This window comes from Helianthus annuus, chromosome 14 (assembly GCF_002127325.2).
Source record: "Helianthus annuus cultivar XRQ/B chromosome 14, HanXRQr2.0-SUNRISE, whole genome shotgun sequence".
In the NCBI taxonomy this organism is placed as follows: Eukaryota; Viridiplantae; Streptophyta; class Magnoliopsida; order Asterales; family Asteraceae; genus Helianthus; species Helianthus annuus.
The window spans coordinates 11,800,589-11,809,833 of NC_035446.2; the positions used below are offsets into that span (position 1 = coordinate 11,800,589).

Genomic DNA, 9,245 nt, shown 5'->3' on the forward strand with positions numbered 1-9,245 from the left:
TTTGGGCTTTTCCCCAGTGATCCTTTGGGATCATCCCCCGTTATCCTTTGGGCATGTCCCCAGCTACTAATTTATCTTTTACATTGGCTTAGTCCCAAGTTATGTTCCATTTTTCAGGTTCTCGAAGCTAAACAAATAAGGATCCTTAATCCTTGTTATCCGTTAAAACTTCACTTATGGTTATCTTGATCGAAGGTTAGGATCCTAACTTGGATCCTCAGGTATGATCCTTGACTATTTTGATTATACTAAACAACCCTTACACTTTGACAACTAAACCTATGATCCTTGAAATTGATTGCTTCAAAAATTTTCAGTATCAGGATATTTGATCTAAGGATCATATCCTAAATTTATTAAACATGGTTTGCTCAACTCTTGTTACTCTAACAAATATGTTTCTAAAACAAACTGGAAGATAAGAAGATAAATAAAGGATAACAACACGAGATAAGCCAGAAAGATTAGAGTTATATTATTAACAAAAGGATCTTAAACCCTTTCAAAAAGTTGTCAAAATTGCCAACCCACATTTCTACCAGCAAAACGTGGCCCGTCCACATGGGTTGGCAAAGGGTGTCCATTGTCTATGCGGTCTTAGCAGGTGCAAGAAATTAAAGGCGGCAGGATCACAAAGGCTTCATCCCCCAAACAGAGGATCCCTCCACCTTTTGTAATCCTACCTATTGTCCAAAGGATCCATGATCCTTAACCCTAAAAACTATTGTTCAAAGATTACAAACCATAAAATTGTTTCAAACGTCAAACCACTACCAAACTCAAAAAATTGGGCTCCGGCCTAGTCTCGAAATATCCATCATCGCCCAATCCAGCAGCTCACACCTTTGCTGCTCCATCACCACCAGCTTCTCCACCCTGATCCTTCTCAGCATCACCGCCCTCCAGCATTGGGATCTCCTCAGCCTCGTCCTCGTCCTCCAGCTCTGCCAATCTTGCCTTCCAACCCTCCACGTCCCATGAGCTTTTGTCAAAGGCAGGATCCTGAGCCTCCGCAGCCATTTGTAGTTGTATCTTGTACATAGCAGTTGCGGCAGAGACCTTGGCATCCTGGATGATCTCCTGTTTCTCACCATCCATGTCAATCAGCCTTTGAGCAGCCTCATCCTTTGTAGCCCGGAGTTCCTTCTCAAGATCGGCTATCTTGAGATCCTTTAACACGCCCATTTGTTGGAGGTCGGCGATTTGGCTCTCCTGATCCTCGACATGGCCAAGGTAGGTCTCAATCTCAGCAAGTTTCTGCAAAAGAGAAAAAAGGTGATCCTCAAAGAAGCAGGATATACAAGCGGAATACACAAGCAGCATACTCGTGGAGGATAACCAACAGGGGCAATGATCCTTACCTCATTGACATAGTCGAGAAACTGTTGGCGGATCAGGGGAAATCCTTGGAGATCCTCAGAAGTCTTCCTCTTCTTCCCCTTACCTCTAACAGGTGCTTTAGGAGCCGAAGCAGAGGGACTGGCAATAGAAGCCTTCTTTCTTGAAGACTTGACATTGGCAAGTTCATCAATCCCGAACTTGGAGGCAGACTTGGCAGACTTAGCAGGTTTCCCAGCGCCTACACAATCAAAACAAGATAAGTTCCCTTACTAATTAAACAGTCTCACATATAACTTACTTTCTAATAAAGATACTTACTTGACATAGTGGCAGATGCGGAGGATACTTCTTGAGAATCTTGGACGGTGATTTGAAAACTTCTGATTTCAGGATCAAGCTTCTTGAAAGCAAGAACCCTCTCTCTGGCAGCAGGGGTTAACTTGAGATGAGCAATGGAGATAGCTGCACAATAAACAAAAACAAGACATTAGTGATCCTCATCATAAGAGACAAGTCTGATGGTGATCCTTCCAGGATCCTCTATCCTACCATGGGTGGCCCACTCCTTGGGCAGATCATTCCCTTCTTACAAAGAAGAAACGACGCTTCCAGTTTGTGTCATTTTTGGTAACCTTTAAAACAGGGTGATCCTCCCCGGCCTTCCGTTTCAGCAAATATCGATGAGAACCAAACGTGGTAAGATCATAAAGCTCGGCCAGCTCTGCCATCCCTAAATCAAACCCCTCCTGCTCGATGATCCTCTCGAAGGTATACAAGTGTAACACCCTCTAATTAGGTACTTGAAAATCACAAAACATCACATAGTTTAATCACCTAAAAATTTAAAATTTGGGCATGACCCGTTCGCAAATTGAACAACTTCCCTGTTTTTAATATAACAAAATACTCAAATAGCGACACCTTTAAGAAACCATACGAAAGACCATAACATTTGGGCTACCGTTTCAAACATCGAGTCTAAGTTACTTAAGTATTCACAAACATCTATTTAAAACATAAAACTTCAACACTACTAACTTTGACAAAAACCTTAAACTATCAAGGTTACTACAAAAGTTGCGGAAGCGCATCATGGGTGATCAAGGTGTGTTCGTATCCGAGCGGCGCAAAGACAATCATACGGGTGCTTTACCTACAACCATTCAACAAAACAAAATAAATTAGTATGGTACACATAACGTTTTCATCCTATCACAATACACATTCTCGGATTTACAAGATAAGTACCAATTGATCTTAAACCATGCCATTTCATTCTAGTCAATTAACACAACTCTTTCTCATTTGCTTCCAATAATCCGTTTAGCACGGATCAAGGATAGAACTTCCATTAAATTCCTTCTCATTCGAACCCGAACCGACCCAACCACCTTGGACCGATACGGATTCCTACTTTCACATTATTATTTGAAACAAACATATTAATTTGTATAACAAATCTTTAAAGAAGGCTATTGATTAAACTCATAAATAAACATGTAAGTAACGAACTTACCTCGATCTTGTGCTTTTGTTTGTGATCCGGAACTAGCTCCTTCTTCTTTCGATCCTACATGTATTCGTTCTTATTTAGATCATAATCCTTACAATCATAACCATACTTTCAAGTATCAATGCCACTTATATAACAATTTACAATGCATTAACTTTCAACATACAAGGCCATTCGTTCATGATTTATTCAAAACTATTTAGATTGTCATTGTGGCATTTAATCGAACACCTAACATGCGTACTACTTATTAAGCCTTATGTACATGTATCTTATGCATAATTTCTCTAGAACACATCATCTTTCACATAATCAACTACTCATGTTCAAATATTCATTCCACACAATATAAACTATCAATATTCTAACATTCATACAACTTTACTTGAAGATTTACTCAACTAATCAATTACCTACTCATTGTCATACTAGAACAAGTGGGTTTTTCCCCAAAATCTTTAGTAAATCTAATTCAAGCACAATACACCTTCTATATGATGTTTCTAACTCACATGCACCCTAATTTCATACTAATTCACGAATTGGTATAAACCCTAGTTCATCAACAAGCATCAAAACATGAAATTCTATCTTACCTTATGCTTAATACACTTGGATTAGAAGATAATTAAGCACAATCATTCAATTTATGGCTGGAATTCTTCACAATCTTACTGAAATTGATGTTAGTAGATGAGGTTAGGGTTTCCCCCTTGTTCTTCCCCCTGGTCGCGACCCACACTACCCACACATACTGGGTTTTTAATTTTTATGTCATAATATTCTAAATGTTACACTATCAATCCCTCAAGTTAGGCTTATTAACCTTTATTACCCATTCCATGTTTTATAAACTTTCTTTAGGTTCTAATACAATTACCATAACTAATTATATAATACTTTCAATTATTAGAGCATTCTATCTTATAAATTATGGGATGTTACAAATCTACCCTCCTTAAAAGAGGTTTCGTCCCCGAAACCTTAATACGTACCAAAAAGAGACGGGTAGTGCTTTCGCATTTCATCTTCAGATTCCCAAGTTAGATCCGATCCTTTCCGATGCCGCCATTGCACTAACACTTGTCGAATGGCCTTGTTTCGTAAATGCTTTATTTTAGAATCCTTGATAGCTACTGGCTTTTCAATATAATTCATTTTATCATCCAATTCAATGTCATCAAGTGACACATGCGCTGTATCATCCGCGAGGCACCTTCTTAGTTGAGACACGTGAAACGTGTTATGGATTCCATCCAGAGCTGGAGGTAATTCTAACCGATATGCCACTTTACCAACACGAGACACTATTCTGAACGGTCCGATGTACCGGGGACCCAATTTTCCCCGCTTGCGGAACCGTATTATGCCCTTCCACGGCGAGACCTTTAAAAACACACGATCACCTTCTTGAAATTCAATGGGGCGCCTTCTTTTATCTGCATAGGATTTTTGCCTGTCTTGCGCCGCCTTCAAACGGGCCCGGACTTGATCAATCTTTTCATTCGTTATTGCCACAACATCTTTAGGCGCGAGTTCCCGTTGGCCGATTTCACCCCAACTTACAGGTGTTCGACACTTTCTACCGTACAACATTTCATATGGCGCCATTTTGATACTACTTTGATAACTGTTGTTGTACGCGAACTCTACCAACGGTAAATGGTTATCCCAATTACCCCCAAGGTCTATAACACAAGCTCTCAACATATCTAGCAACGTTTGTATAGTTCTTTCCGACTGTCCATCCGTCTGCGGATGGTACGCGGTACTCAGTCGCAAGTTTGTGCCCACATCTTCGTGAAATTTTCGCCAAAAACGAGACGTGAATCTTGTGTCACGATCCGACACAATAGACACGGGTACTCCGTGATGAGCAATTATTTCATTCATATAAATTTCCGCCAATTTTTCGGATGAAATAGATTCTCGTATTGGTAAAAAGTGAGCGCTTTTTGTAAGTCGGTCGACAATAACCCAAATAGCATCGTGACCTCGTTTCGTTCTGGGTAACTTTGTAATAAGGTCCATGGTTATGTCCTCCCACTTCCAAACTGGTATTTCTAACGACTGCAATTTACCATACGGTTTTTGGTGCTCCGCCTTCACTTGGGAACATGTCAAGCACTTAGCCACGTACTTAACAATGTCGCGTTTCATTCCAGGCCACCAATACCCTTTCTTTAAATCTTGATATATTTTTGTAGCCCCAGGGTGTACCGTATAGCGGGATTTGTGAGCCTCCTCTAGCAGTAAGGATTTCACCTCGGATAACCATGGTACCCAGATTCGGTCGTACCTGGTCATGACGCCATCGGCATTCATCTTTAATTCTCCAATTAGGCCTTTCATTCTTTCCTTCTTTGGATCACCATTTAAGGATTTTATTTGTGCCTCTTTGATCGACTCCAAAAGTTTAGAGGTGACAGTCAACTTCATTGACTTAACTTGTATGGGTGATGGGTATTCCTTCCGGCTTAACGCATCTGCTACGACATTAGCCTTCCCCGGATGATAAAGGATTTCGCAATCATAATCCTTAATTAATTCTAACCACCTTCGTTGTCTCATATTCAATTCTTTTTGTTCGAAGAAGTACTTGAGACTTTTGTGATCCGAGTATATGGTACATTTAGTTCCGTACAAATAATGTCGCCACAGTTTCAACGCAAATACTACTGCAGCCAACTCTAAATCGTGTGTTGGGTAGTTACTTTCATGTGGTTTAAGCTGCCTTGAAGCATATGCTATCACTTTACCCCGTTGCATTAAAACAGCCCCCAAGCCCTGATGTGAAGCATCAGTATATACTACCAAGTCTTCTGAACCTTCGGGTAAGGTTAGAATTGGGGCGTCAGACAGCTTATCCTTCAAGGTTTGGAATGCCTTCTCTTGCTCAACTTCCCACACAAACTTCTCATTCTTCTTGGTTAGTCTGGTTAAAGGTAACGCTATTTTGGAAAAATCCTGTATAAACCTTCGGTAATACCCAGCCAATCCCAGAAAACTTCTCACTTCACTCGGGTTCTTAGGTGGAACCCAATCCACAACAGCCTCTACTTTAGTTGGGTCAACCAAGACACCATCCTTATTAATGACGTGGCCCAGAAATTGCACCTCCCTAAGCCAGAAGGCACATTTGGAAAATTTTGCATATAACTTCTCTTTCCGAAGAACCTCTAACACTTCACGCAAATGATTTGCATGTTCAGCTCTACTCCGAGAGTACACGAGGATATCATCTATAAACACTATAACAGACTTATCTAACATGGGCCGACATACTCTATTCATCAGGTCCATGAAAGCGGCCGGGGCGTTAGTCAGTCCGAATGGCATTACCAAAAACTCGTAATGTCCGTATCGGGTTCTGAACGCAGTTTTCGCAACATCTTCTTCTCGTACCCGAAGTTGATGATACCCCGAACGCAAATCGATTTTTGAAAACCAACTTGCTCCTTGCAGCTGGTCGAAAAGATCATCTATTCGAGGTAAGGGGTATTTATTCTTCACGGTCAACTTGTTTAATTCTCGATAATCTATGCACATGCGCATCGTGCCGTCTTTCTTTTTCACAAAGAGTACCGGGGCTCCCCAAGGCGACACACTCGGGCGTACGAAACCCTTATCGAGTAATTCCTGTATCTGTGACATTAGCTCTCGCATCTCAGTGGGAGCTAATCTATAAGGAGCTTTAGCCACTGGCTTGGCACCCGGATTTAATTCAATTCGGAATTCCACTTCTCGCTCAGGTGGTAATCCCGGTAATTCATCCGGAAACACATCCGCATACTCATTCACCACTTCTACCTCTTCTAATTCAGGTACCTTCTGTCTTGTATCCACAACATAAGCCAAGTAAACACTTCCTTCATTTCTTACGTACTTAACTGCTTCAACAATCGTGCACAGTTTTGTCTCGAGCTTTCTTTCTCCATGAATACTTATTCGAGCCCCACTAGGTGAGAGTAGATGAATGACTTTCGCCTCGCATTGAATTTCCGCGTGATAGCGGGATAACCAATCCATCCCTACTACTACTTTAAATTCCCCCAAAGTCATAGGAATGAGATCTATTTCAAATTCTTCATTTTCTATGGTTATCTTACAATTCTTACAAACTTCACATAACAAATAACTTTTACTATCCGCTACTTCTACTTCTAATGGTATGGGCATTCGTTCCTTTCTAAAGGAGGGGTAACACATAAGTTCATCCGATACGAAAGATTTACTAGCACCGGAATCGAATAACACATTCACGGGTATTTGGTTGATTAAGAAAATACCTGATACGACATTCGGTGAAACCTTGGCTTCCTCGGTAGTAATCTGAAACATTCTTCCCCGAGCCTTCTGGTTTTCATTCTTCTTTTCATCTTTCTGCCCTTGTTGTTTAAGCTTCGGACATTCGGCTTTTACATGACCAGGAGTGAAACAATTGAAACACGTTCTTACCGGACTAGGACACTTAAAGTAAGGATGTCCCTCTTGCCCACAGTTGTAACACCCTTTCTTTCCCATTAAACATTCTCCGGTGTGAAGCTTTCCACAAGTTTTACATGGGGGAATACTACTTTTCGCTCCTCCTTTACCTCTAGTATCGTGTTGCTTAGGCTTCTTGGAAGGACTCGTAGTTGATGGCTTTTCAGCTGACCGTTTCTCTCCTCTTTCGACTTGTCGTTTCAGTTCTATCTCTCTATCCCGGGCTAAATTGATGAGTTCACCCAACGTTTCACACTTGGAAGGAGTAATGAACTCCCTATATTCGGCCTTCAACATTCCATAGTACCGATTTATCTTCATCCTTTCAGATTTGACGAAATCATCACAGAACTTCAGCTTATCGTAGAATATATTGGTAATTTCATCAATAGACTCGTTCTGTTGGCGAAGATGCAAAAACTCATCTTGTATTCTATCAATTGCCGATTGCGGGCAATGATGCTTTAAGAACAACTCTTTGAACTCTTGCCATGTCAAGGTCTGGAGTCTTTCTTCCCCTATCTCTTTACATTTAGTATCCCACCAATCCTTGGCTTGTTGCTGAAGCTGACCCGTAGCAAACATTACTTGATCTTCCTTCTCACATCGACTACGCACAAATACCGCTTCAACGTTTGCTATCCATCTTTGACACTTTATCGGATCCACCTCCCCTTTATACGAAAAGGGATTACATGCCATAAAATCCTTATATGTACACCTTCTTTCCTTACTTTTTATCCTGGATCCTTCAATCATTTCCTTTAACTCCTCAATCTTACTAGCCATCATCTCATCAACAACCCCCAAGACTCGGCTCTCGACTTCTTGAGCTAACTTGGGAAGGTTAGCATTCATTACTTTTTCTGCCGCCTCCATCATCTTATTATTGAGTGCCTCTTGTCTGGCTATTTCAGCATCATCAACATTACTCGCATCCGTCATCTACATAAAGCATTTCTTTCTTTTATTAATATTACCCAACTGTAAATAAGTCACATTCTCGTACATTCTTATATCACATTCTAAAATGTTCCAGGGACACTCGTACAATAATCACAACTTACACCATCGTTCTTTTATTCATTCTTGTTCATTCTTTCGGAAGGTTCCATTCCCGATATGTTTTTGCTAGATTGACTCACACGCATTACTTTTGTTTATTAGTTTTAGGCGGCTACCGGAATTAATCAAGAGTCGGCGAACAGATTTCGGGAGGTTCGGGTCGTCACACGGAACAAAAACAAGGAAATCAGCGTTTCAAGATTTGCACAGGCCGTCGGCGACGGGCATGGGGCCGTCGGCGACGCCTCTTAAAAATTCGCGTCGGCTCATTAAACCCGTCGGCAGACGGTTAAGCCATGGGAACATCAGGGGCCGTCGGCGACGGGCCAGGGGCCGTCGGCGACGCCCTTTATGTGTTACTGGCGCTAATTTATTGATTTTTCGCATATTCGACCATTTTCCAAGTTTCGTTATAACCCGAACCATCCCTATTCAACCCATTCTGACCCAGATTATCTCCTAGCCTTCCCGGAACCATACCGTAACGTTTCATCACCTACTCCACCATTTTATTCATTATGCAAGTATTTAAAGTCTAAAAAAAATAATTTACTTACTTGTTTCGCGTCGCGGATCGAACACCCACATCATATGAGCTTTCGGTTTGAGTTTGAACACTGGCTGCTCAAATCCCTCAAACCTGGGCTCTGATACCAACTTGTAACACCCTCTAATTAGGTACTTGAAAATCACAAAACATCACATAGTTTAATCACCTAAAAATTTAAAATTTGGGCATGACCCGTTCGCAAATTGAACAACTTCCCTGTTTTTAATATAACAAAATACTCAAATAGCGACACCTTTAAGAAACCATACGAAAGACCATAACATTTGGGCT

The 9,245-nt window shown here is 41.0% G+C and overlaps 1 long non-coding RNA gene across 1 annotated transcript; it reads right to left on the bottom strand.

Moving 5' to 3' along the window:
- Positions 1-2,300: 2,300 nt before the first annotated feature.
- Positions 2,301-3,578, bottom strand: LOC110905270. The gene is made up of 3 exons (XR_002572996.2): positions 3,451-3,578; positions 2,858-2,911; positions 2,301-2,494 (listed from the first exon to the last, which is right to left on the bottom strand). It is a non-coding gene; the product is annotated as an uncharacterized LOC110905270 (long non-coding RNA).
- Between the last annotated feature and the right edge of the window lie 5,667 nt (positions 3,579-9,245).